The sequence below is a fragment of the Dasypus novemcinctus genome, chromosome 19 (assembly GCF_030445035.2).
Source record: "Dasypus novemcinctus isolate mDasNov1 chromosome 19, mDasNov1.1.hap2, whole genome shotgun sequence".
In the NCBI taxonomy this organism is placed as follows: Eukaryota; Metazoa; Chordata; class Mammalia; order Cingulata; family Dasypodidae; genus Dasypus; species Dasypus novemcinctus.
In genome coordinates this window covers 32,252,087-32,278,369 of record NC_080691.1, presented here as the reverse complement: position 1 = coordinate 32,278,369, position 26,283 = coordinate 32,252,087, and the positions used below count along the sequence as shown (strand labels likewise).

The following is a 26,283-nucleotide window of genomic DNA, read 5'->3' as shown; positions in this document are numbered from 1 at the left end:
TAAGGTAGGTACTTTATTATTCTCGTTTGCAGAGGAGAAAGCTGAGATTGAGAAAGTTTAGGAAATAGCATAAGGCCATACAGCTAGCAAGTTGATCAGGGACTCCAACCCAGATCTGTCTGTTCCTAAGTCACTGTTCTGCTCTTCTCTGGAGCAGGCTTGCATTGGTTTCTTGTGACTGGTATAATGAATTACCATAAACTTAGTGACAATGCAACACAAATTTATTCTCTTTACAGTTCTGGAGTTGACAAGTCCAAAACAAGTCATAAAGGGCTGTAGCAGTTTGATATGGTTATGAATTCCAAAAATAGATACTGGATTATGTTTGTAATCTGGTCTGTACCGGGGCATGACTGAGTTATGATTGGGGCTTTGATTGGGCCACGTCATTGGGGCGTTGAGTCCCCTCCCCTTGGTGGGTGGGGATTCACAGGCGAAAGGCCTGGCAAAGGACATGGTGTTGGAGTTTTGTTGTTGGAGTTTGATGCTGAAGTTTTAAGCTGGAGCCCCGGGAAGTAAGCTCACAGAGGAAAGAAAAACAAGCCCAGGAAGAGAGGAACCTGGAGCCCAGGAAGAAGCAAGCCCTGGGAAGAGAGAAACCCTAAACCCAGAGAGAAGCCTGAGGAAGGGAGGAACCCAGGAAGCCTGAACCCTCGCAGATGTCGGCAGCCATCTTGCTCCAACACGTGAAAATAGACTTTGGTGAGGGAGTAACTTATGCTTTATGGCCCGGTATCTGTAAGCTCCTACCCCAAATAAATACCCTTTATAAAAACCAACCAGTTTCTTGTATTTTGCATCCGCACCCCTTTGGCTCACTAATACGGGTGCTGAAGTCAAGGTGTTGGCAGGGCTGGTTCCTTCTGGAGGCTCCCGGGAAGAATCTGTTCTTTGCCTTTCCAGCATCCCGAGGCCATCTGCATTCCTTGACTCTGGCTGCCTCGCTCCAATATCTGCTTCCTTCATCACTTCACTGCCTCTCTCTTCTCTGATCTCCTACCTCCTCTTATCAGGGTCTTTGTGATAATATAGGATAATCTCTCCATCTGAAGGTCCTAAACTTAATCACATCTGCAAAGTCCCTTTTACTACATAAGGTCAAGTAATTGGAGGTTCTGGGGAGTGGGCCTATTCCTTTTCTGCTGTTGCCACTTGTTGTCCCCTTCAGGACATGTTCATTGCCTAAGACATTTCCAGGTAATTGAGGAGTTCTTAGAAAGCATCATATCTCACTGGAAATGGGGAGCCTCCAGCAGGCCAGCTGCAGGATAGTGGAGTGGATGTCCTGTTCACCAATGTGTGCCTGGCACAAAGAAAGGTGGCCAGCAAATATTCGTTGAGTATTGAATGAGCCAGAAAAGATGAATGATTTGCCCAAGGCCACACAGCCAGTTATTGGCTGAGATGGAGCTGGCCTTCTGGTGTGGCTGGCCCAATGCCTTAAAGTCCAAAATTGTCGCAGTTGGGTTTAATGTGGATTCTTCATGTTATAGAAAGAATCTTCCAAAGGCTTCTTTTGGTTTGGGAGACTCCTGATGAAACTAGTTTTACCAACCGATGATCAGGGAGGTTGAGGAAAATATTTAGCTGTAGCTTTTGCTAACACATTAAGAATCTATGATCAGAACCATTCACTAGAACATCCAGGAAGATGGATGACAAGAAAGACAGAGGACTCACTTCTCTCCCAGAAAAATAGCTAGAGGACAGGAAGAAATGTCCTGGAAGAAAGTGTTCTAGGACTTAGGAAACCAAAGGAAGGCAGGACACCAACCAGAAGAGAGAGGGGCACAGGAAAAGAATCTTGATGGGAAAATGCTGTGAGTACAGGCTGCAGCTGCAGCTGCCATCACCCATCCCTCCCCCCTCAGCACAGACAGCATTGAGCCCTCCAGCCTCTGGCTAGCAGCTTTGGGCAGACTGGGGCACAGGGACCACCCTTCCTAGGAAAGGGGAAAAAGAGAAATGCAGCCTAAGGCTGATTCAGCTTTTGGTCAACAAATTTGGTCTGCTGTGTCCCATGAACCCTTCCAGGCCAGGTGGGGTCATGCCATTGTTTGCCCTGAGAGGCAGCATGGGACTAAAGAGATCCAACTCCCACGAGCACTCTACTGACGGGGGCTGGTTGTTGAGGATGCAGAGGGGAGTGGAATTAATTCCTCCCCAGGAAAAGGGAGGGGGCTGCCAGTAAAGGTCGGACAGCTTCTTAGAAAGTCTGGTTTCTGAGGCTCTGAATAGCCCCAAGGCAGACTCTTCTGTCACATTATTCCTTTCAGGGTTATAGTGAACACGTTCCAACCAGGGTTTGAACTGAGAGGTCTGCTGGCAGACCAAGGAATGCATGCAAGGAAATTAAAAGTAAATAAAAAAGAGAGGCTTTAGAGAGGCTTTTTGGGGGCCTTTATAGCCTCCTTCCCCAAGGCCCTTGGAAGTGGGTCTGCATCTCATTACTGGGTCCATGGCCTGGATATGAACAACTAAACAGGGATAATCCTAAAGAGCTAGAACAAGTTGAACCAAGAATCAAAGAATGGGAGTAACACACAACCTCCTGCCACATGCAAGTGAGAGAAATGGAGCATCAGAGTAAACTCCCCATCTCAACCAGATGTCTAGACAAAAGCAAAAAATTAGAAGCCATACTAAAGGAAAGGAAGATATGCCTCAAGCAAAGGAATTTAGCAAAGCCCCAGAGGAGACACAGGATTTGAGACAACTGATCAACAAAGTTCATACAAATCTCCTAAATCAAATTAATGAATTGAAAGGCAATATGGTGAAAGACATAAAGACATCAAGAAGACACCGGACGAGCACAAAGAAGAATCTGAAAATCTGAATAGAGAAATAACAGAGTTTATGGGAATAAAAGACACAATAGGTGAGATAAAAAAGCAACAACACATTAGAGGCATACAACAGCAGACTCAAAACCATAGAAGAAAGAATAAACAATAGAAGAAAGAACAGCTGAAATTGAAGAGAAAGAAAAGAATGGAATAAATTGAGAAACTTAGGGAGCTGAATGATAACACAAAGCACAGCATATGGGTCATGGGAGTTCCAGAAGGGGAAAAGGGAAAAGGGCAGAAGGAGTATTTGAGGAAATAATGACTGAAAATTCTGCAATTCTCATGAAAGAAATGAATTTACATGTCTAAGAAGCACAGCATACTCCAATCAGAATAAATCCAAATAGATGTACTCTGAGGCACATACTACTTAGAATGTCATGTATCAAAGATAAAGAGAAAATTCTGAGAACAGCAAGGGAGAAGCAAACCATCACATACAAGGGATGCCCAGTAAGACTTAGTATGGATTTCTCATCAGAAACTATGGAGTCAAGAAGACAGTGGTATGATATAATTAGGATACTGAAAGAGAAAAATTGCCAGTCGAGAATTCTTTATCCAGCAAAATTGTCTTCCAAATATGAAGGTGAGTGTAAATTATTCACAAATAAACAGAACCTAAGAGAGTTACTAAAAAGAATCTGGCTTTACATGAAGTATTAAAGGGAGGCTTATGGCCAGAAAGAAAAATACAGGGGAGAGAGAGGCTTGGGGGAAAGTCTAGAAGGGAAGACTATCAGAAAGGATAACCAGGGAAACGGACTTTGGCCCAGTGGTTAGGGCGTCCGTCTACCACATGGGAGGTCCGTGGTTCAAGCCCCGGGCCTCCTTGACCCGTGTGGAGCTGGCCAGGCGCAGTGCTGATGCGCGCAAGGAGTGCCATGCCACGCAGGGGTGTCCCCCGCGTAGGGGAGCCCCACGCGCAAGGAGTGCACCCATAAGGAGAGCCGCCCAGCGCGAAGGAGGGAGCAGCCTGCCGAGGAATGGCGCCGCCCACACTTCCCGTGCCGCTGACGACAACAGAAGCGGACAAAGAAACAAGAAGCAGCAAAGAGACACAGAAAACAGACAACCAGGGGAGGGGAGGGGAATTAAATAAATAAAAATAAATATTTTAAAAAATAAAAATAAAAATAAAAAAAGAAAGGATAACCAAAAGAGTGAAAAGACAGGTGAAAATAAGATATGACAGTTGAAAACCAAAGAATAAAATGGTGGAAATAAATAATGCATTTACAGTAATATCATTGAATGTGAATGGATTAAACTCCCCAATCAAAAGATATAGGCTGACAAAATGGATAAAAATACCTGAGCCATCTATATTCTGTCTACAAGCATAGATCCAGGGATACAGATTGACTGAAAGTGAAAGGTTGGAAAAAGATATTCCACACAAACAGTAATCAAAAATGAGCAGGGGTAACTATACCAATATTGGACAAACAGACTGTAAGTGGAAAAAAGTTATAACAGATGTAGAAGGCCATTAAACATTAATAAAAGGGACACTCCACCAGGAAGAAGTAACAGTCATAAATATTTACGCACCTAACCAGGATGCCCCAAAATACATGAGATAAACTCTGGCAAAACTGAAGGGAGAAAGAGACATCTCTACCATAATAGTTGGTGACTTCAGTACATCACTCACATCATTAAATAAAGCAACTAGACAGAAGATCAACAAGGAAACAGAGAACTTGAACAATATGATAAAAGAGCTAGACCTGACAGACTTATACAGGATGATGCACCCCAAATCAGGGGGTTATATATTCTTCTTAAGTGCTCATGGCTCTTTCTCCAGGATAGACCACACATTGGGTCACAAAGCAGGTCTCAATCTAAAAAGATTGAAATTATATGAATAACCTATGATCACTAAAGAGGAATCAGAAATAGATACCAAAGGGTTTTGGCAATTAAATCATAAACTTGGCGGCGGACTTGGCCCAGTGGTTAGGGCGTCCGTCTACCACATGGGAGGTCCGCGGTTCAAACCCCGGGCCTCCTTGACCCATGTGGAGCTGGCCCATGTGTGGTGCTGATGCATGCAAGGAGTGTCCTGCCACGCAGCGGTGTCCCCCAAGTAGGGGAGCCCCATGCGCAAGGAGTGCGCCCCGTAAGGAGAGCCGCCCAGCGCGAAAGAAAGTGCAGCCTGCCCAGGAATGGTGCCGCACACACAGAGAGCTGACATGACAAGATGACGCAACAAGAAGAAACACAGATTCTCATGCCACTGACAACAGAAGCAGACAAAGAAAATGCAGCAAATAGACACAGAGAACAGACAACCGGGGTGGGAGGGGGGAGGGGCGAGAAAGAAATCTAAAAAAAAAAGTCATAAACTTGGTCTACACTAAGGTCAGCCGGTAGTGGTAGGGTAGCGGGCAGGGTAGTGGCAGAGCTGGAACCAGCCCTCAAGTCTCCCTGCGTGGACTTTTGTTGGAGAGCAGAGTGGGATGGCCAGAGCAAAGCCCCAACTTCTCCCCAGGTGTGGGGAGGCGTTGCTACTCCATCATTGTGCTTTTTCCAGCCAAGCCTGAGTGACCACAGATTCCTTTTAACACTGAACTCCAGGAATCCCGAAATGACCAACTGGAGCTGGGCATCAAGGCGAAGCTGAACCCTCCATCTTGACTCTACATGGCGTTTTAAGGGTATACAGTCATCTTTGCGTGCTCTAAAGGGGCACTGCCTTTCTTTGGGACCCAGTATCAGGTAGGTTAAATCTGTGTTAGGCCTTTGATTTCAGAATTCTATTTTTAAAAAATCAAAGCCTTTTACGTTCCAAGAAAGAAAAAGCCAAACTTTTTACCATGTTCAAAATGGGGGCCCAAAACCCGTGACTTGTGATTGGCTGGCAGCCACCCGGTGAGGGGGGGCTCGTGGGAGCAGCCTGACTCCCCGTGCCCCTGCCCCCGGCCCTCACTGGGGGCCGGCGCGGGCTGTGAGCTCTGACCTCCACCCTGGACATCCACGAGCCCCGCCGGCCCGGGGCCCAGCACCCCACCTGGCCAGGTGTGGCTCCCGGCTGATACACCCCGACCGCGGTCCAGCCTCGGTTGGCCTGGGGAGACGAGAGGCATCCGGAGGCCTGCACGACTGGCGTCCCCTTCAGAGAAGGAAGAGCAATTTCCATCAGTCCATCCAGGGGCAGGAGCCCTCAGAGCTTCCCTTCCCAGATTCCCAGTGTGCTTGATCTTCCTCCAAGGCCGCCTTCCGCCCATCACTCCCCACCCCCCAGGCCACAGCAGAAGAAATCGAGGCTCAGAGAGGTGAGAGGCCTTAGCCAAGTCACCCAGTTTACAGGGACGGATTGAAACATCTGTCTGATTCCAAAACAGCCATCCTTTTTTTTTTTTTAAATTTATACTGTGGTTATATATATACAACATAAAATTTCCTATGGTAACCATTTTTAAAAGTACCATTCAGTGGTATCGATCACATTCACAGCTGATACTACCAGCACCACCATCCATTTCTAAAACCGTTCCATCAGCCCAGAGAGAAACTCTCCCCACTAAGCAATAACTCCCCGCTCCCACCCCCGCCCTCACCCCTGGTGATCTGTAATCTACATCCTGTCTCTACGAATTTGCATATTCTCGGGATTTCCTATAAGTGGGATCATACAACATTTGTCCTTTCGTGTTTGGTCTATTTCACTCAGCCTGACGTTTTCAAGGTTCACCCGTATTCAGCCTGTATCCGCACTTCATTCCTTTTTAGGCCTGAACAATATTCTGTTGATTGGATAAACTACATTTTGTTTCTCCATTCATATGTTAACGGATTTTTTAACAATTTTTTTTTTTTCTGTGGAATGACAAAGTAATCTGTCCTGGGCCCCAGGATTTATTCCTAATGGAAATGTCCGTGTCAGTGGTTCTCAGACTTGAGTGAGCATCAGAGGCCTCCGGTGGGCTTGTCCAGCTCCCTGGGTTCCGCCTCCAGAGTTTCAGCCTCAGTAGGTTTGGGGTGGGGTCTGAGGACCCCCGGGGTCCCTGGACCACACTTTGAGAACCACGGGTCTCTGTTAATGAATAACCTTTGGAGGAGGAGGCATAGGCTTGCCGTTGTATTGTAGAAATGTTCTCCCCTTTGGGCCAGGAGGTTTGGGGGCTGCTCTTGCTCTGCCACTAACTGTGGGTGACCTTGAGCAAGTTCCTTGCTTTCCCTGGATCTGATACTCACATCTCTTAAGCGAGGGTTTGGATGAGATGCACTTAGTCTCCCAGACAGGCCTGGTAGAAGGGGGAGGGGGGCTGGGAGTCAGGCTGGGTTTGCCTTTTGATTGCAGGGAGCTGTGTGACCTTGGTGAGTGACTTAACTTCTCTGTGCCTCAAGTTATTATTTGTGAAATGAAGGAATTGGTTGTGGTGGTTTCTAAGTGCAAATTTCACAGAGTTAAGGGCTGATGATGGTGCGGAGTAGAGTATGGGGAAGAGGGAGCTCGGTCAGGGGGTTAAGGTCATGCCCCCCCCCACCCCCAGTCTTCAAGGCCCAGAGAACAGCAGGTCTGTAATCTGTCTGCCCTTCGTCTCTCCTTTCTCTCTTCCTTCCCTCCCCCCTCCTTCCTTGTACTTCCCTGCCCACTCTTTACCTTGCTACGAGGTTATTTTAGGCAGCCTTGGCTTTGGAATCAGATCTGAGTTCAGTTGTGGTTCCCTTGGCATGGGTTCGGTGCCCTTGGCAACGCGTCTGGACCCCTGGGCCCCGGCGCCTCACCTGTAAAACGGGGCGAGGGACACCTCGCTCGGCGTTGTTGGGAGGTCATGAACTTACTCCCCAGAAGGCCCCGGGACGGGCCGTGCACGCAGGGGCTATGGTCACTGTTATTTCTTTAGTCTGGGGGCTGAGGGCCGGGCTCTGGAGAAGACAGCCTGGCTTGGGCTCCACGCCCTGCCGCCTCCCAGCTGTGTGGCCTTGGGCAAGTGACGTAACCTTTCTGTGCCTCAATTTCCTCATCAGTAGAAAGGGAGTAGTAACAGGACCTACTTCCTAGGCGGGTGTGAGAATTAAATACTACGTGCTGGCACGCTGTCCAACTCTGAGCTAGTCTGATGATTCTGATGGTGACGTGCTGACGTGGGCAGTGGGCCAGGCACTGTACTTAGCACTTGGAACAGAGCAGGGGACAAAATGCAGTCCCTTCCCCAAGAAGTGCCCAGTGCAAGAGAAAGAGATGCTTAGCGGGCGGGCACCCCCCCACAGTGCTGTGACTGGGGTGAACCCAGGGGTCAGAGAAGGCTACCCTGGGCGGTGGTTTCCAGGATGCCCCTGCGCCGTGAATAGGAGCAGGAAGAGCATCCAGTGGGAGGAACAGCATGTGCAAAGGCCGGGGGTGAGAGGCAGCCCCGAGTGGGACAGCCGCAGAAGGCTCGCGCAGCCTGGAGCTCCTGAGCCCCTGGTAGGAAGCAGACACGGTCCCCGGCAGCCCGGGCTCCGCATGTGCTGCAGCTTTGCACGCAGGCGGCCACAGCTTCCAGCCCCAGCGAGCCTCACATCTCCTCACATCTACCCACAAGCAGTCCCCTCCCCTGGCGGCTCCCACCCCAGCAGCTGGCCGCCCCCGCCCTGCTCGGCCGGCGAGTTTCCTGCCCCTCCCGCTCTCCTCCTTCCAGCTGTTTTTCTGGCTGAGTCCTGTCCCCGTCCAGTTCAGGGCAGCAGCCTGAGCTGGAGCAGGGAGCTGGGGACGGCGCGGGGCTCCCTGGGAAACCAGGGGGGTGCCGGTGTTCCAGGGGGCTGTGCTCGGGGGGCTCTGAGGGGATCTTGGATGAACGAATGAACGAACTGCGTTCTGAGCCAACGGCCGCGATGAAGGCAACGGCGTGACTGGAAGGAAGAGTCGGGGAGCACGAGCCCCTGAAGAGCCTGCGCGGCCCGAAGCCTCGGGGAGCCTCGGGAAACCTTTTGGGCAGAGACCAGCCAGAAGGTATCAGGTGTGGCCTGGACGTTGTCAGAGGGGCCAGGGAAGGGGAGCACCGGTAAAGAGAACAGTTGGGTCTTATCATTTAGTTTTTGTCACCATGAAATAGCTTTACTGTTATTTTCAGGTTTCAAAAGTAATGCATGATTAAGTAAAAAATAGCCAAATAGCCAGGGAACAAGTGGTTTAAAAACCGCGAGCTCAGCGTTTCCTTCGTTACCCATTCTTGCTCACAGCAGCCCTGTGGGGTAGTTCCAGTCGCTGTCCTCATCTCACAGGTGAGGGCACAGGCTCAGGGTGGGGCAGGGGCTGCTCCGGGCGGTGGACCCGCGCCTGTGCCGTCAGGATCGCAAGGAAGGTTTGCCCAGCCTGTGCTCCTCACCTCGGGTTGGCACTACCTCTAAGCTAGGGACCCCAGAGAGGCCTTTCAGGGGGCCCTCTCGTTGGCTGTCCTGCTCACTCGCTCGCTCATTTCTTAACTCATTCACTTACTCACTTGTCTACATATTCATTCACTCACTTTCACTCACTCACGCACACACATCTTTTCACTAACGTAACCACTCACTCACCTACTCACTCACTTTTGCACTCACCCACTCATTCACTCACTCATTTCTTCACTGACACACTTATTCACTCATCCACTTACACTCACTTTCACTCATTCACTCACACGTTTCTTCACTAGCTCACTCGCTTACCCACCCACTCATCCATTGACTCAATCACTCGTTCACTCAAGTGCTCCCTTACCCGCATATTCGCTCACTCATTAAGTTACTTACAATGTTCGTTGAGAGCCTACTATGTGTACCACACACACACACATACATTTTCCCACCAGCTTTTTTTGGCAAGTTGCTTTGTCCTTAGCCATGACTATGAACTTCCTTTCATATCATCTATATTCCTGCAATATACTTTTTAAAGATTCTGTCTGTCTGTCTACCTGTCACCCCCCGCCCCGCCGCTTGCGCTCACTGGCTGTCTCTGTGTCCATTAGCTGTGCGTTCTTCTGTGTCTGCTTGTCTCCCTTGGTTTCATTACCTTGTGGCACCAGCTCTCTACAGTGCGGGCCGCCAGCTCTCCCTGGCACCCAGCTCTCTGCAGCGTGGGCCAACTTGCCTTCACCAGGAGACCCCGGGAATTGACGCTGGGGCCTCCCGTATGGTAGATAGGAACCCAATCACTTGAGCCACATCCGCTTCCCACAATATACTTTTTTAGCAGCCGTATGGAAAGGACGTCTTGGGGTTTATGTAACTATTCCCACGGTATTCTTTTCTAGCTGTTTTTTCCCCGTTAGTATGGGCAGTGCTATGGTGAATGCCCTAGTACGTATGTCACCGTTGTGCATTTGCCTGCTGATACCTTTCCAGAGGTGGAATTGCTGGTCTAAGGCTTGCCTGCTTTTAAGGCTTTTGACCACATTGTTCCCTGGAAAGTTGTGCCAGTTTGCAACATCCCTCACGTTATATTGGGGTGTGATTTCCTCACAGCCTCACTCATGTTGTTGCTATCCATCTTTTAAATGAGAAAGGTGAGAATAACATCTGGCTGCTTCACTTGCACTTTACTAATGAGGTGGATTATATTTTATAAGCTTATTTTTCACTTTTCTTTCATGACTATCCTAAGCCTGTTTTGGGACTGGGGCATGTTTGTTTTTTTAAAGTTGATTTGTGACAGTTCTTTGTATATTAAGGACAGGGGCTCTTTGCCAGGGATATTTGTTGAAAACGTTGCCCCCCCCCCCCATCCTCTGCTTTCTAGAGCATTTTAAACAGGCAGGTCACAAAAGCCAGCTTTTGGCAAAATTGCAAACCACCAACACATCCTAATGATCAAATAACTGTTATTTGATGCAGGTCTTAGCCCTGAGACCTGCCCAGTTTAGGGCCAAATTCATGTAGTGAGGAAGTAGCCAGGTGCTGGGTCTGCCTTCTCTCTCCATTGAGGGGCCCTCATCTTCCCTTTCCAAGAAAACATCTTCCCTGCATATCTTGCTCTCTCTCCTGCCCCCTCCAAACTTACTAGAAGGAAAGACTCCCCTAAATGCCTTGGCTGCTAAAATGAACATAACTGGCTTGGTGAGGAGTGGGACAGAAGTGGTGGTGGGATGGATTGGCATTTTGTTAAGAGTTTTAACCCAAGGCAGCAAAGCTCAGGTGGTGGGATATCAGGCATTGGGAAGCACAAAGAGGTCTTCTCTGGACCCCTCCAAAGCTATGCTTGGGACTTGAGAGAATAGATATACTTGACCTTGGACAAGTCAGTTCCACTCTCTGGCTTGACCCTTCTGAGAAGTTTCCCAGGCCCCCAGGTGGGCCCAGGGCCTGTCTGCTAGCTGTTCCCAGTGTCTGCACCTTCCCCACCCAGCTCCAACACTCTGTATTGTAATGGACAGTTTTCTTGTCTATCTCTCCTGCTAGATGGAGGGTCCTTGGGCCAGTCCAGGGCTATTATTCTCTCTGTATCTTCAGTCTTCTGCATGAGATCTAGCACACAGTCAGTGTTCAGTGAGTGTCCGTGGAATAAATAAAGTAACCTGTGCCCATTTCACCATCTGTAAAATGGGGGATATAGCTAAAATCTCACTTATTAGATATTTACTTAATAGATTCTCTGAGTTTACAGGCCACTCAGTTATTGAGATGATTTTTTGAATCTTCACCAAGGCTATATGATAAAGGTACTGTTGACATGCCCATTTTACAGATTAGGAAACTGAGACCTAGAGAGGGCTTCTGATGCTGGATCTTCCTGTGAGGCAATAGAACATCCTGGTTATGGGTGGGTTCTATTTTGTGGGTTTGAACCTGATCTGTCCCCTGACAGCTAAGTGACATTGAATAAGCTATACCTTGTCTGTGTGCCCCAGTTTCCTCATCTGTTAATAGGGACTATGACTAATACAGATGACTTGTCATGTAGTAAGTTTCTATATACATTGGCTATTATCCTTGTGACCATTTTGATACTGCTATGCTGCTGTACCCAAGTGATGCCCATCTGAGACAAGCAGAAATTAGAATTGATTTCTTTACCAGTTGGATTGTTAGTGCTCAGATTCCTGCCATTGTATTCAAGAAAACAAAAGCCTATTTCAACCCCTTTGAGCCACACTGCTTTGGTGCAGTCATTGCTGTAAGTTGCAAGGCTACAAAGTAGACTCAGGGCTTCTCAAAGTGCAATCCAGAGACCACTTGCAACTGAATATTCATAAGTATTTCTTAAAGCTCAGGTTTTCTGAATCAGATTCACAGAGGGTCTGTCTATCCTGTATTTTGATCCAGTACCGTAGGTGATTGTGATGTACTCCAAAGCTTGAGAACTGCTGAGCTCCAGTACTTGACTATCTTCTCTGCTTTTTGTGCTTTGCTCAGGTTTCTTCATATTGAGTGGTTTGTGTTTTTTTTCTCCTCTAAGCAAATATCCATGTACTTCTGTGAGTCCACATGTTCTATGTCAGCAGATGAGGCCAGGAGGCAGGAGGAGAAAGAAGTGAAACTTTGTTTTGGAGTACCACAGAAAGTCAGATCACTTTAGCAATCATCCAGTGGTCACACAGAATCCTTTAAATGAAAACACATGGGGAAGTGCAATTTGAAAACAGATGAAAAGTTGCTTTACTCTATATGAAACACAAGTAGAGGACTCCAGACCTCAGCTCTTTGAACCTCATTCTCATTGCTGAAGGATTTCTAAGAATTTCTTTAGCTCTGTGAGGGCAGTTTGAAAACTGAAAACCTACTCCAAAGAGTCAACAGACTAGAAGTTCTAGACCTTTGTTGAACTTCCTGTGTGACCGTAGGCAAGTATTCCCAAACTCTGGCCATAATTGAATCATCTATAATTAAGTAGGTTGAATACTGTATAAGGGTAGGTTGAGATGCAGTAACAAATAGACTCCAAAATGTATAATGACCCAAACAAAACAGCTCTCTATTCAAAGGCAGGATTCCTGGGTTGAGAACTGTCCTCCTCCAAGCAGTGATTTAGTGACCCACCTCATAGCTGCCCTGACCCTTGGATGTTGTCACTGCCTGCTCTAGCTCGTGGAAGATGAAAAACTGCATGGAGGTGGAATATTTGCTTAACTGCCTTGGCCTGGAAGTGGCACACATTATTTCTGCTCACATCCCATTGATGAGAACTAGTCACATGGTTAACTTAACTGCAAAGGGGTCTGGGAATGAAACCTCTGGCAGGACAGCTCTTTCCTAGCCACAGCTGTGTACTGTGGAAGGAGAGACTGGATTATTGTGGACAGCCAGCTCTCTCTGCCACAACTATAGTGACATCATGAGTCCCTTTCGTTCTTTGATTCTGTCTTAATTTTCATCAGTGTTAACATTAACCAGTTATGGTGATGTTGTACTCATAGATTCTTTCCTATCCCCAATATAATCCCCATCAAATATACTAAGTACATTCCCAGATTTCAGGCCCCTGGACAGGGTTCCCTGGAACTTAGGCACTTTCCATCCTCTCTCCTTCCTGGAAAAAGGAAGCAAGAATAACATTTTTATTGAGTCCATCCTGTGAGCCAGGTGTTTTTATAGGGAGAGCTCATGGAATCTCCCTACAACCTACGCAGATATGTTTCAGGATTATCATCCCCATTTTGTAGATAAGGAATCAGAGGTTCAGAGAAGTAAAGGGACTTGTCCAAGGTCACACAGCTTATAAGCAACAGAGCTGGGGTTTGAAACAGGTCCATCCCGCTCCTGTCCAAGAGTTCCATTGCACATTGACATTGAAGTATATGTGTGTGTGTGGTTAGAGTAGGGGGTTTTCCTTGGACTGGGCTCCCCCAGGGCTGGCAGAAGGAAGTGGAAGCTCAGAAGTTATTGTTCAAGTCCTTGGAAAGGTCCAGCTTGCCCATTGTGAGGGAGCAGAGTGGCTGTCCTGGCCCGGGGAGGCCCATTGTGACCAAGTGCTGCAGCGACTGGCTCTGGAAAGGAAAGGGGTTGGTGTGTGATGCACAGACTGTGAAAGGAGGGCAGCTTGTGGGTTCTGGTTGGCATCGTTTGGCAGCCTAACATGGTGGTTATGTTTGTAGACTCTAGAGCCAGCTACTGGGTTCAGATCCCAGTTCTACCTCTTAACCTCCTGGTGCCTCAGCTTCCCCATCTGAGAAACAGGGATACTATGAGTGCCCACTTCACAGAGCTGCTGTGGGGATTAAATGAGTCAATACATGTAAAGCCCTAAGCACCCTCCTGGGCAGAGTCAGCTCAACAAGGGCATTCCTATTTGTAGTTGCAGTCGGGAAAGCAGGCACTGAAATTCACCTTTGCATATCTGGGTGGGCATGGGCACCTAATGCCCTGTGACCTGGACGGGAAAGGTCATTCTGGCCAGTCTCCCGGCTTCATGCCTGGCCCATGGGTAAGTCCTGGGCTCTGGTGGTGGTGGGCAGTTGTGGCTCTCACCACCCTGGTACTCTGGAATGTTGGAAGCACCACCAGCTGACTCAGCAGGGAGGTCAGCTGCCACCCAGGCGGAATGTCAGAATCAGTTCTGCTTTCTTGGGGTAAATGCTTTGGGTCCTGTGATTGGAGTCCTGGGCCCCCACTGAGGACAGCTCTTGTGCAAGGAGGTGGGTGGAGCAGGGCATGACACAATGGCCAGCATGCTTGGCTGCTTCTTCTGGGAATCAGGTTCAGAGAGACAAGAAAGCTGGTGGGAAGGGGGTGGGTGCAGTGGGTGAGGGCAGGTCCAGAGGCTAGGCTGACCTGGGTTCCAGGTCTTGGTTTGACATTTACCACCTGTGTGAACTTGGGCAAATTGGAGAACCTTTTTGAGCCTCAGTTTCCCCTTGTCTCAGGGTTGTCAAGAAAGCATCTGCGGCGTTCCTTGGTCTTGTAGTAGGTGTTCAATAAATGACCTGGGGTAGTAATTAAGGGTAGAGGGGACACTCGGAAGATGCCCATCCCTGGTTATCTGAATTTGTTTGGACAGTGAGTGTTAGATAAGGAGAAGTGAGACTTGAGAGTGCAGATAGCAAGTGTCTTCATTTCCTGTGGCTGCTGTAGCAATTACTGTAAATTCAGTGGACTTAATAAATTTACACAGATTTATTATCTTACTGTTCTGGAGGTCACAGGTGCCAAATAGGTATCACTGGGATGAAATTCAGGTGTTCACAGGGCTGATTCCTTCTGGAGGCTCCAGGGGAGTCCATCTCCTTGCCTTTTCCAGCTTCTGGAGGCCACCCCCATTCTTGGCTCATGGTGCCTCTCCTGCAGCTTCAGAGCCAGCCACAGTGGCTGAGTCCTTCTGATGTCAAATCCCTCTGACCCCTGCCTCCCTCTTATGACTCTTGTGATTCTGTTGGGTCCCCCAGATAACTCAGCACCCTCGATTTAGTCACATCTGCAGGGGCCCTTTTGCCATGTAAGGTAACATAGCCACAGGTTTTGGGGAAGAGGGGGGCATCTTTGGGGGGTTGTTATTCGGCCTCCTATGGCTGGGGGTCATATTTCAAACATTGATCTGTACCTCTTTGTCTCCTGAATTTGGATATTGGGAGTTGAGATGTTTTTGTACTGACAAGTGATCCTGCAAGGCACTGCCCAGTCAGAACAGACGTGGATGTGAGAACCAGGGAGGCCGTACCAGGGCATATTAGGGCATATCGAAGCCCAGCTTTGGCATCGTTCAGGCTGGTTCCAATCCCTGCTCCACCTCTTAGGAGCTAGGGGGCCCTGAGAGGTGGGCTCTGTCACCTGTGGAATGAGGTGGCGCTGTGTTCTCCTTGCGGGGTGAAGAGAGGGGGTGGTAAGGATGAAATGAGCCAGGGCCTGATAAAGGGCCCAACATGAACACATGATCCCTCAGAAAGTTGAGTTTTCCTGGTCGGACCTCTCCATGGCAAGCACTGGTGATTTCTAGACATGACGACCCTTCTAGACGTTTCTGCCCCATGCTAGGGAATAGTGCTAGTCTGGTTTCTGGGTTCCTTCTCATTCCCTAAAGAAAAGGGGGCTCACTGTTGAGGACATACATGCCAATGTGGGGGGGGGGTGGCACCCTGCAAGTTCTCAGGAGCCTGAGCTTGTGCTTGAGCTGGAAGGTCTCAGGATCTGGTGGCATGAGGGATGAGTCATCTCGCTGTCCCCTCAGCTTCCTGTTCTGCTACTAATTCGGTTTCCCCACCTGCCTTTAATATCTTTTTATGCTTCCGGCCCTGCCACCAACTGCTCCACTCTTTCCCCAGGTCTCCAGTTTCGTTACCCCAAGAGGGACCATCCTATTGGTCTCGGGTTCCCCCTGGGTCGCTGACGAGGCTCAGGTTTCTTCCTGATATTGGACTCATCCATCTCAATCTGGAACCTTCATTTTCGGCAGGCCTCAGAGGGATCTTGAGTATGCCCTGGACATTGTCCAGTCCGGGGATGCAGGTCCTCACCCCTCCCTCATGTGCCGTGGCAGATGTGACACATCAAGCATGCCTCTCCCTCCGGCTGACCCCAGATGATTTGATCATGTCTCCGTACGTGTGAAACCACCTCAGAATTGGGTGGCCTAAAACCGCTTATTTGTTCACGAGTGTGGGCAGAGTTCTGCAGGGACAGCTCATCTCTGTCCCCCATGTGTTGGCTGGGGTCGCTCAGGTGGGCGGGAATGGTCAGGATGACCTCACAGCTCCAGGGCCTCCGTCTCTGTCTGCATGTGTCCTGTCTCCAGCAAGACAGCCTGGACATCTCCACCTGGCAGCTCAGGGCTCTGGGCGAGGGAGCAGAAGCTGCCGGGCCCCTTGAGACCTAGGCCTGGAGCTGTACAGCGTCAGCAAGTCCCCAGGCCCGCCCAGGGACAGAGGAATAGACTCCACCGCGGGTTGGGAGGAATGACACGCGTGCCTGGGGGAGGGAGGGCGTGTTAGAGGCCATCCTTAAAGACGACCTACCCACCAGCTCTGACCTTAAAATTCAGTGGGCCACAGCGGCCACACACGTTAACGAACCACCGTCCTCTCTGAGCTGCTCCACGCTCCCATTTTGCAGAGGGGGAACCTGAGGCTCAGAGAGTGAGAGGAGCTTGTCTAAAGGAGCACAAGGAAGTAGTGGGAGAGCCTGGGCTGTAAACTCTGTTCTCTCCAGAAACATTAACTAAGCACCTACTTGTGTGCCCAGGCCTGTTTTAGGAGCATGGGATCCAGGGAGGGACAGGCACAGCCCCTGACCTCAGGGGGCTTCAAGTGTGAAGACAGATGAAGACAGATGTATAAGCAGGCAGTTTGGGTCCAGCAGACGGGCATTCACAGCAGGACATAGGCTGCACCTTGCTCCCAGGTCACAATCACCCATAACAATTCCATTAATTATCCATTCAGTACAGTATCCTCGGGCCATTTGGACCGAATACGTATTGTTTGCTGAATACACCCAAATTAATCGCTGCCTGATGCGGAGAGTGTGACAGGAAGCTGTGCAGGGTAATAACTGGAGAAGAGAGGAGGTAAAGGCCAGGAAAATCCCGAGAGCTGCCTGGAGGAAGAAGCATCGATGGTGAAGGGTGTCTAGTGTGGTGGGTGGAAGTAGGGAGTGGTGGGAGGGAGTCTAGAGCTCATCAGGACTTTGAGGTTCAAATCCTGACTTTCTGGGTAGTCCAGGATGCTCTATTTCACTGGAGCGGCATCCTGTTGTCCCCAAGTTCTGCCCTCTCCAAACTCCATACTTGAACTTGAACATTTGGACAACTGAAGATTCAGGACAATCCAAAGCTAAGTGAGTTTGGAATTCCAGTTCAGAGGAGGGCATGCTGGTTTGTGGCTTTATTTCCTGGGTTTTCTGGTCCGTACGCCAGCTCAGAGAAGAGAGCATTCTCCCCATCCGTGGCTTTCTTGGCTGAACTGTAGGTCGCCCGTCCCACTGCTGCCGGCACGTGCTGACTTGAGAGAAGCGCCTCCTGTGATTCCTTTAGGGTTAAAGAGAGTTCATTTAGAACAACTTTGGTCTGAGGGAGGTGGGGGGAGGGGGCTGCGTCACGGCCTGCTGTCGCCAGACTGAGCAAGGCTGGGCCTTCAAGCGGCCAGCAGACTCCCAGCCCAGGAGGAGGCAGGGCGGACTGGCGTCAAGAGCCGGCAATTTCCGTCTCTTTCATGACAGACTAGATTTGTAGGGGGCCCCTTCGACTGTCAGCGATGTGGGTTATGAAGAGAAAGGGCTCCCCTTGAGTAAGAATGGAATGGCCACACAGTGGTAGAGGCAGAAGCTCTGCTGGCTCAAGGACCAGGATTGAAACCCATTTCTGCCACTTGCTGGCTGTGAGACCTCAGACAAGTCGTTTAACCACTCTGAGCCTCAGTTTCCTCAGCTCTAAAGGAGGGCTCATAAATGGGCCTCCTTCCTGGGGATTGTGTGGCTTCCATGTGTCCTACAGAGCTGGGACTGAAAAACAAAAGTTGGGGCTAGCTCTGGGTGGCTAGGAAACAGTGGGACCCAGCACTCCTGAGCTATGAAAGGCTAAGAAATGCCATTTGTGGACAATGCCAGAGTCACGGTTTCACCCCAAGCTTTTCCGCTCCATTTCCTGCCTCAGCCTAAAAACACAGCAAGGACTGGGTGGAGACCTTGGAATTGGAGCCTCGCCTCTCCTGGAGGAAACGTAACCTGTTTGACCTAAATGAGCCTCCTGTTTGTGTTTTTCCTTCTCCTGTGAAAAGCCTGAGGCATGAAGGAAATAAGAAACAGGATTCTGGAGAAGGGAAAGGAAGCAGCAGCTGTGAGCAGCCTGCAAGTCCGGTTGGCTGGACAATGCCCCTAACTCCCTGTGGCGTGAGATGCTGTCAGGTCTGGGGATGAGGACACTCCTGTCAGAGGCGGAGTGAGGAGAAGCCTGTCCTGTGTGGGGCGAGGGGATTCCTGTCAGCTCTGGAGTCAGGACATTCTTGCCAGGGGTTACATGAGGAAATTCTTGTCAAGTTTGTGATGAGGAAATTCCTGTTAGGTCTGTGCTTAGGAAATTCCTGTCAGATTTGGATGAAGGGATTTCTGTGAAGTCTGGGGTGAGAGGATTTCTATCAGGTGTTGGGTGAGGAGAACCCTGTCAGGTGTGGAGTGAGGGGAATCCTGCCGTTTTGGGGATGAGGGGATTGCTGTCGTATTGGGATGTAATTTTCAGCGTGGGGGGATGTAATTTCCCTGCTTTGATGTGCTCTCCCCCAGTCGACACTGTTTGCTCCATGTTCTTGGTCCTGTCCCAGCTCTGGTGTTTCACATTTTCAGGGTTCTGGAGGCCAGTAGTGCATTGTACTGCCTTCATCCAAGAGCCTCTTTTTTGTGTGCCCTGCCCTGCTGGACAGGTAGCTTTCACTAGTTGAGTCCACGGTAGGTTTCTGTTGGATCCTGCTTCCCACAGGCAAGATTGTCCTCTGTCGTCTATCACTTCTGTTGACTGGATCACAGTGGTTGTTTTACCAAGGGCTTACCCACTCAGCTTCACACACATTCACCAGAAGCTCGGGAGGTGGGGCAAAGAGTTCCGTTTTACAGTCAAGGAAACAAAGGCCAGAGATAGGATGTGCTTCTTCGTTCCCTCATTCTTTAGTTCACAATGTCTTCATTGCCAGCCTCCTCTGCCTTTGAAATCCCACCCACCGTCTGCCCTGTTTGCTCTTCAGTGGGGCTTGTAGCATAATGATAGAGAGTTTGGAGTTAGACCCGGGTTTGGATCCTGAGTCCTTGCTTACCAGCTCGGTGACCGTGGGTCAGTTTGCTCTCTCTCTCAGCCTCAGTTTCCTCATTTGTAATTTAGAGGTGGTGGCACAATCCTAGTTGTGTTTTGAGGATTAAGTGAAATAAAGGCTTTAGCACTGGTCCTGAGCCCTTAGGTACCTTGTAAAGGATGCATGCCTTAGACTTCTGGGTACTTAAAAAAAAATGAGGTGCATGGGAGTGCCTCAGTAGATCCTTTCAGAAATGAAAGTGAATTCTTTAATTACCCCTTCTGTTCCAATTCACAGTGCCTATCCATCTTGCCAAATGTGGAGCAGGGTTCTTGGTTGTGAAGGGAGAACAAGGCTGAGAACACAGAAACCTTAGGCTGGCACTGATATTTTTCGGGTTCCAAAACTGGGTAGATTCACTGACTTGTAACAGCTCTGTTATGGATGAGGAGACTGACGTTCAGAGAGATTAGCTGACTGCAGAAGGTCACACAGCTCTTAATAGAGGGAGACAGATTCCTGACTCCTCATCCTACACCTGTGCACTGCCCAGGCTGATCTTATTCTTCCAGCCCCAGAGTCCACATGTCCACTTCCCCTGTGATTTCCAAGTTCTGCTCTTTTACTTATGGATCCTCCCCACCCGAATCGGTGCCACACCAATTTCATGGATTGATCAAATATGTGCCAGGCTTGTGTCCCATTCCCTCAAGAGCTTTTTCTCATCCAGATGTCTGGTTGGAACCAAGGCAATAAACTCACTCACACCGAGGGGCTTGCAACTGGGGACAGCTTGCAGGAGTGGGGGTTTGCAAGCCCGAGGCCTGAAAACAGCAGTGAGTGTCCATGAGGGTGGATGTCCAGACCCTGGTGGCAGAGAGATCCTCCCAGAAGCAAGCAAGCAACTGCCTCCTCTGCTGCAAAGTACCTGAGGATAGGAAGTTACTGAGTCAGCTGCATAGGAGAAGTTTGTGTTTCACACCTCCTCCACAGCCTCTCTGGCCTCCCTTTCCGTAGATGGAGTGGTCACAATTGGTTGACTGTTTTTTTTAATGTGACAAAGCTGCCCAGCAGCAGAGCTCAGAGAAACAGGGCAGGCCTGGAGGCCATGGAAGTGAGTGTTGCAATCTTGGCACACCCCGTGTCTCCACTGCCCGCCTGCTGGCCTGTGGCTTTCTGACAGAGCCGGGGGACAGAAGTGGTTACCCCAGCAGTGTCCTCTGGCCTGGGTGAGGAGCCTGGGGTCCCTGTTGCCCTCTGCTGAACAGGTAAAGCTGTCTTGCCATTTCCTGTCGCATGTGGCTGTTGGGGGCGGGTGGGGAGGCTGCTGGGAGAGGATGGGTCGTGCCCGTGGGCCATGCAGGGAGAACATCCCATCGGGATGTCACCAAGAGGCAGGATGCGGGCGTCAGGGGCTTCTGGAATCCAACCGTGTTCCTCCACATTCCTTGACGTCCCCCCTCTGTGGCCTTGGTTTCCTCATCTGTGAAGTGGGGGTGAGGATGATTCTGACTTCAAGGACTCAAACGTTTGGAACGCACCTGACGGTGCTCAGCTGATGGTGGGGTGGATCAGTGTTCACCACCCTTGCCAACGCTCTTCCCTGGAGCCGGGTCTTCCCAGGGAGCGCTGACGTCTTTTGGTGTTTCGACATCATTTGCTTGGTTTATTCTGGGAACACTTCACCTTCCGTATTCTCTAGGAGCCTGGGCATGGGACGTCAGCACTTCACTTGGATTTTGCCAGTTCCTCAGCTCCTTTCAAGTGAGCCCCCGGGAATGAAGTGCAGTTGCACTTTTGTGCTTCTGGCAACCCCGGGGGGTGGAGTGGGTGAGAGAGTGAGAGCCGAGCTGCCCCACTCTGCCCCTTTACCAGCTGCGAGGTCACCTCTCCCGGGCTCAGTTTTCCCCTCCGTGGATGAAACTAAGAATAGAACATACATCTCCAGCCAGTCTGGAGGGAACGGACTTGGAAATTCGGCTCAGGGAAGGCACAGGCACACGATCAGGAGGGTGGGAGCAGGACTGCTCCTTCCACAGGCTCAGGGGGCTTCCTGATCTGAAGGGCATCCAGTTTCTTTAAAACTCGCAGGTTCTGCTGTTCTGGGGGACCCTTGGCTGTGCTCTCAGGCCCTAGTCCCAAGAGTGACCTGTATGACCTTGAAACTGAACAGGAGTGTGGGGTTGAAGCTAGGGGTGCTGAGAGATGGACCTTGCAGAGGGTACATTTGGTGACTTTAAAATCTTTATTATTATTATTATTATTATTATTAGTGTATTGGCCACCACCAGTCATTAAAAAGGAAAGAGCTTGGATTTGGGGACGTTGGAATTGAACTAATAATAGCAAGAAAGCAGCCACCGTGCCCCTTCTAGGCATCCACGTGGAGGCTGTGCTCAGCTCAGGCCGCGCACCCTTTAGCTAATTTATTAGCTATCTGTATCCATAGCAACGGGATGGGTTTAGTAAGAAGCTCTGCCGCTTTCTCACTGTGGGACTTTGGGCAAATTGCTTCACCTCTCTGAGACATGCATTCCTGAAAAATGAGGCTCCTGTCCACTCCCTCCCAGTGGCCTGGAGGGGCCAGGGGTGAAGTCAGTCCAGGAGCCCCTGGCCCACCCAGGCCCTCGCCACAGGTTTCTGGAAGCACCCGAAAAGCCTTTCTTCCCTGCGATGTCATGTGGAAATGCTGGGGACATCCCTCCCCTAAACACTCGAGATTCTGGGGGTCTCCAAACTCCTGGGAGTCTTCTGGATTATCTCCCCAGAACTGGGGTGCAGAACAAGGCCAGCTCAGGGTGCTGCCTTCTCAAGGTACCTCCTGCCTCCAGGACCCTCCACCCCAACTTGCTGTCCCTCCTCCTTTTTCTCTCCCCTCCTCCCTCCCTTTCTTTTGGAGCCAGTGCTCTAAGCCAAAGCCACCTACCCACCCACCCCCAGTGGACGTGGCCTCGGGGGCCGGGGTCTTGGCTGGGTTCTTGGCAGGCCCCTCCCCCGAGAGACCCGCGATGAGACCTGAGGCTGGGAAAGCAGCACTTGTCGGCTGTCTAGGAAACGCGCCCTCGGCTGTCCCCGCCCCTGCACCAGCCCAGGCAGGTGCTCCAGAAACACGTGTGAGGAAGAAACAATGAGCCCTGATGGCAGAGGGGACACCCTCTGGCTTTGGGGGATGGGGCTTGGGGCCATTGCCCGAAGCCTCCTCTTTCCCTTAGGGAAAACCATATCCTTGCTGAAAGTATCTTGAGGGCCTGCGCTTTATTTTTGAAAGCACACAAAATTATTTTGAAGGCATATGTTTTGTTTTTAAAATCTCCATGGGAATTTTGCATTCAGTGCCATGAAATACCTGTGCATTTAAATAGCAGCCTTCAGAAACCTTTGGGTCTGTTGTAGGGAGTGGAGCCTTGTCTAGGCACTGGCTTCCTGTCTGGTAACTCGATTTGAGAGGCATGAAGTAGTGAATTCATGGATTATCAGGTTTGAGAGGGATGCTCACAGACAATCTGACCTCTTCCCATCACCTCTCTGTTAGTATATGCAAGGAAATAGAGGCACAGAGAGGTTAGGTCATCTGCCCAGTGTCCCACAGCAGATAAGTGGCAGAACCAGGGTTTGAACCCAGGCAATCTTAACCACAACATTGGAAAGGTGTCTCCTGGGTGAGCCCCATTCCTGTTTGTCCCCTATATCTGTGGCTGGGCAGTCGGGGGCACATTTCCTAGACAGTTGAAATCCCCTTCCTTCTACAACCTTGTGTGTGATCACAGCCATTTCCTAGAGAGAAGCCTCTGATCAGCACCTGAGGCCTCCAGGACCCCTTCCCCATGGGCAGGGAAGGGCTGGGTTTCACCCCAAGATGTAAATGCTGGGGCCCTTGCACCGCTGTCTGTGAGGCAGACATAAGTTGGCAAGGATCCTAGGATGCATTTCCAGATGGGAAACTGAGGCCTTAGACACAATGGCAAAGAAAGAGGCCTGCTGTCCCGCCCTGTTTCCTGCCAACCTGGCTCGAGAGCCAGCAGGTCCTGTACTGGGATCTGCCATACTGGATCTGATGGCACCTTCCATCTCACTGTCATCTGAAAAATTCATAGGCTCGTGGCTCAGAGAGGGGAAGAGCCACGTGGAGATCGTCTCTGAAGATTAGTAGAGCTGGACCTGAAACCCAGGTCTGCTCTCCCCTCTGCACCTTGTTCGTGCCTCAGTTTCTCTCAGGGCCTAATTCAAGGACTGGGGCTTGGATGGGGAAGGTAGTAGCTTTTGGCTCTCATTTCCTCTGATGTCCAACAGGAGGGTTAGACAGCCCCCATCCACTGGAGCCTGTCTGCAGCCAAGGTTTTCAAACAGTCGCAGAGAAGCAGAAAAGTACGGACAATGGCACGAGTTGTTGGTAGAGTGCCATGTTTTCAATGGAAAAAGCCGAGTCTGTGTCCTGCCTAGTTTCACTAGTATTTACATTAGTTGTTTCTTTTTCTGAAATGGCGGGGATGGTAAAGAATGGTTTTAATTTTGCGTTGACCTCGCTTGGCAAACATAAGAAGGTGGCGACTCTATTTGACAGTCTTGAAAAGTTTTGGGGAAGTGTAACTGGTTCAAGAGTACCAAAGTTTGGGATTTGCTGAACTAAGATGGTTTCTTTAGACACTTCTTCACGGAGGAGGAAAGATTTGAATGACCAAAAGACTGAGCATGAGTGGTGGAGGTGGGGAGGGGCCAAGGGTGGGGTGGGGCCTGGGGTGGGGGTACCAGCTGCTGGAACCAGGGCTCAGCTGGGGGGCAGGGTAGGGGGTGCCTGGCCCACACTAGGCACTCAACTGTGGCAGCTGGATGAAATGGCTTCCACGTGAGTGCTGGGTTCACGGTTCAGAGGCAGGGCAGTGGGCAGGGTCAGAGGACTGGAGGAGAGAGAATGAGAGGGGGACATGGATCTTGGGAGAGAAGGGAACGAAGGCTGTGGGAAGGGGAGCAGGAGGGGAGCCTGCACTGGGAGGAGGGCGGGCGTAGTTTGGATCGCCAGTGGACGGCAGGGAGGACCTGAGAGGGCGCCCTGGAGCGGACACTGATCGGGACACCTGCCCTCGGCTGGGTTCCCTGGAAGCGCAGCCTGAGCCAGGGATGTCCCGGGGAGTGTGACGGGTTGGGGGTGCGTTCTCAGGCAGAGGCAGGCTCGGGGTGAGGGGTGGGAGGCAGGTCGCGCCAGGGCAGGGTTGGGATCCTGTCTTTATTTAAAATTTTGATATTCAGTTCTTCCTGTATTTTTGCATTAACTTTGATTCTTAAAGTATTGCATACAAATATTCTTCAATTTGACTGCTAAGTTTTTTTGGCACCCCTTCTGCATTGCACCCGTGGCAAGGGCTTCCCTCGCCTCTCCCTGGCCCAGCCCTGCTCTTGGGAGAGGGGGAGGGAGCTAAGCAAGGATGGGGGCTCAGCTGGGGACTAGCTTGCCCCTGACCCCACGGGGCGCTCGGGAGTGTGAGTTGTACCCCCACATCAGTCAGGGAGAGGCAGCTCCTCTTTGGCTGAGGGCAGTGCTCAGAGCAGGGGGCAGCTGTGAGCTATCAGCAGCTAACATTCTCAGCAGCTGGGGGGCGGGACCCCCTGCAGGTAAAGGGGACCTGGGCTGGGCACCCCCAGCCTCCACTGCCACACTCTTGTTCTTTGAGAGGTGGTGGCAAAAATGTGACTTATTTACAAGTGCTTTTAGCTGCTGGACCGTGTTGCTTTGAGTATTGACTTTTGAGCCTCAGAGGCCCCGTATCTATTCCTGTTATAGAACGATGAATGAATGAATGATGAATGAATGAATGAATGGTTTCCAGCAGGGAGGGCGCCTGTCACCCAGGGCTGGGCTGGCCCAGGGAGCAGGATGGTAGGCGGAGCCTGTGGGGCTGGGGCTGTGGCCTAGGAGGCGGTAGGCTTATCCTCAGCTGCTGGGTCATTTCCTTGGAGGATGGGGCCTGGGAAGAGGAAGGTGGGAGTGAAGCAAGCGCTAAGGGAGGAGAAGCTTCAGGAGGGGAAGAGAGCCCGAGGAAGGAGGAAGAGAAAGGAGGGCGAGGGCTCTGTCCTGGGTGACCAGGCCTGCGTGAGGGCCCCTGGAGGCGGATGGCCCTTCTGGCTGTTTCTCAGCTGGGAAGGGCAGGGGATGGTGGAGGCCCAAGGCCTGGGATGTTTAGTTCTGGGGTCCGGATGCCTGGAGCCGGTCGGGCCTCGTGGTGGGCCCCCGGAGGAGCCGCACACCTTATGGGTGGTCACCTGGGCCTGGGGAGAGCGGCACAGGGCCTCTTCCCCTATTGGAACTGTCCCTTCGTGAGTTCAGGACACGGGGGTCTTTGCTCTTGTTAAAACTCCTCTGTTCCACGCAGTGTCTGTGCTACCACCACAGCTCTGAGTCCCCACTCAGCTCCCGTCACTCCCCTCCAGCTGCGCTACGTGAACCCAGAGCCGCGAGCCACGGCCTCTGCTCCTGCTCTGCCTGGGGCGCTGGCCTGGCCAACTCCTGCTCGCCTTTGAGTTTCGCTTCTCCCAGACAGCCTTCCCTGACTTGGCAGCTGGAGTTGGTGTGGCAGTTTGATATTGTTTATGAATTCCAAATACGGTGGGTAATATGCCCATGTGTTTGCCCTGCACCTGGGTTTGCTGTGCTACAAATTACTCACTGTCTCTCTTACCTGACCTTGGGTTTCTTGAGAGTGAGAACTGTAATTTTCACTTGTGCATCTCTAGCTCCAGCCTGGTATCTATGTCCTCAGTAAGGTTTATCGAATGTGTGAATGAGAAATAAGTAATCAGATATTTACACTTAAGTG

General features: G+C 50.6%; 1 protein-coding gene across 8 annotated transcripts in view; it reads left to right on the top strand.

Annotated features, from left to right (window-relative positions):
* CMKLR1 (chemerin chemokine-like receptor 1) overlaps nucleotides 1-26,283 on the top strand; it is an 81,966-nt gene that overhangs the window by 10,290 nt on the left and 45,393 nt on the right. The window contains exon 1 of one of the 8 annotated variants that reach the window (XM_023592183.3): nucleotides 8,478-8,802. The exons of 2 other annotated variants lie outside the window; for them this stretch is intronic. The gene's annotated coding sequence lies outside the window, so the exon portion shown is untranslated. Of the gene's footprint in view, nucleotides 1-8,477; nucleotides 8,810-20,629; nucleotides 20,743-26,283 lie in introns of those variants that run through there. 5 more of the 8 variants (XM_023592184.3, XM_058281484.2, XM_058281485.2 and 2 more) reach the window with 5 other exon arrangements.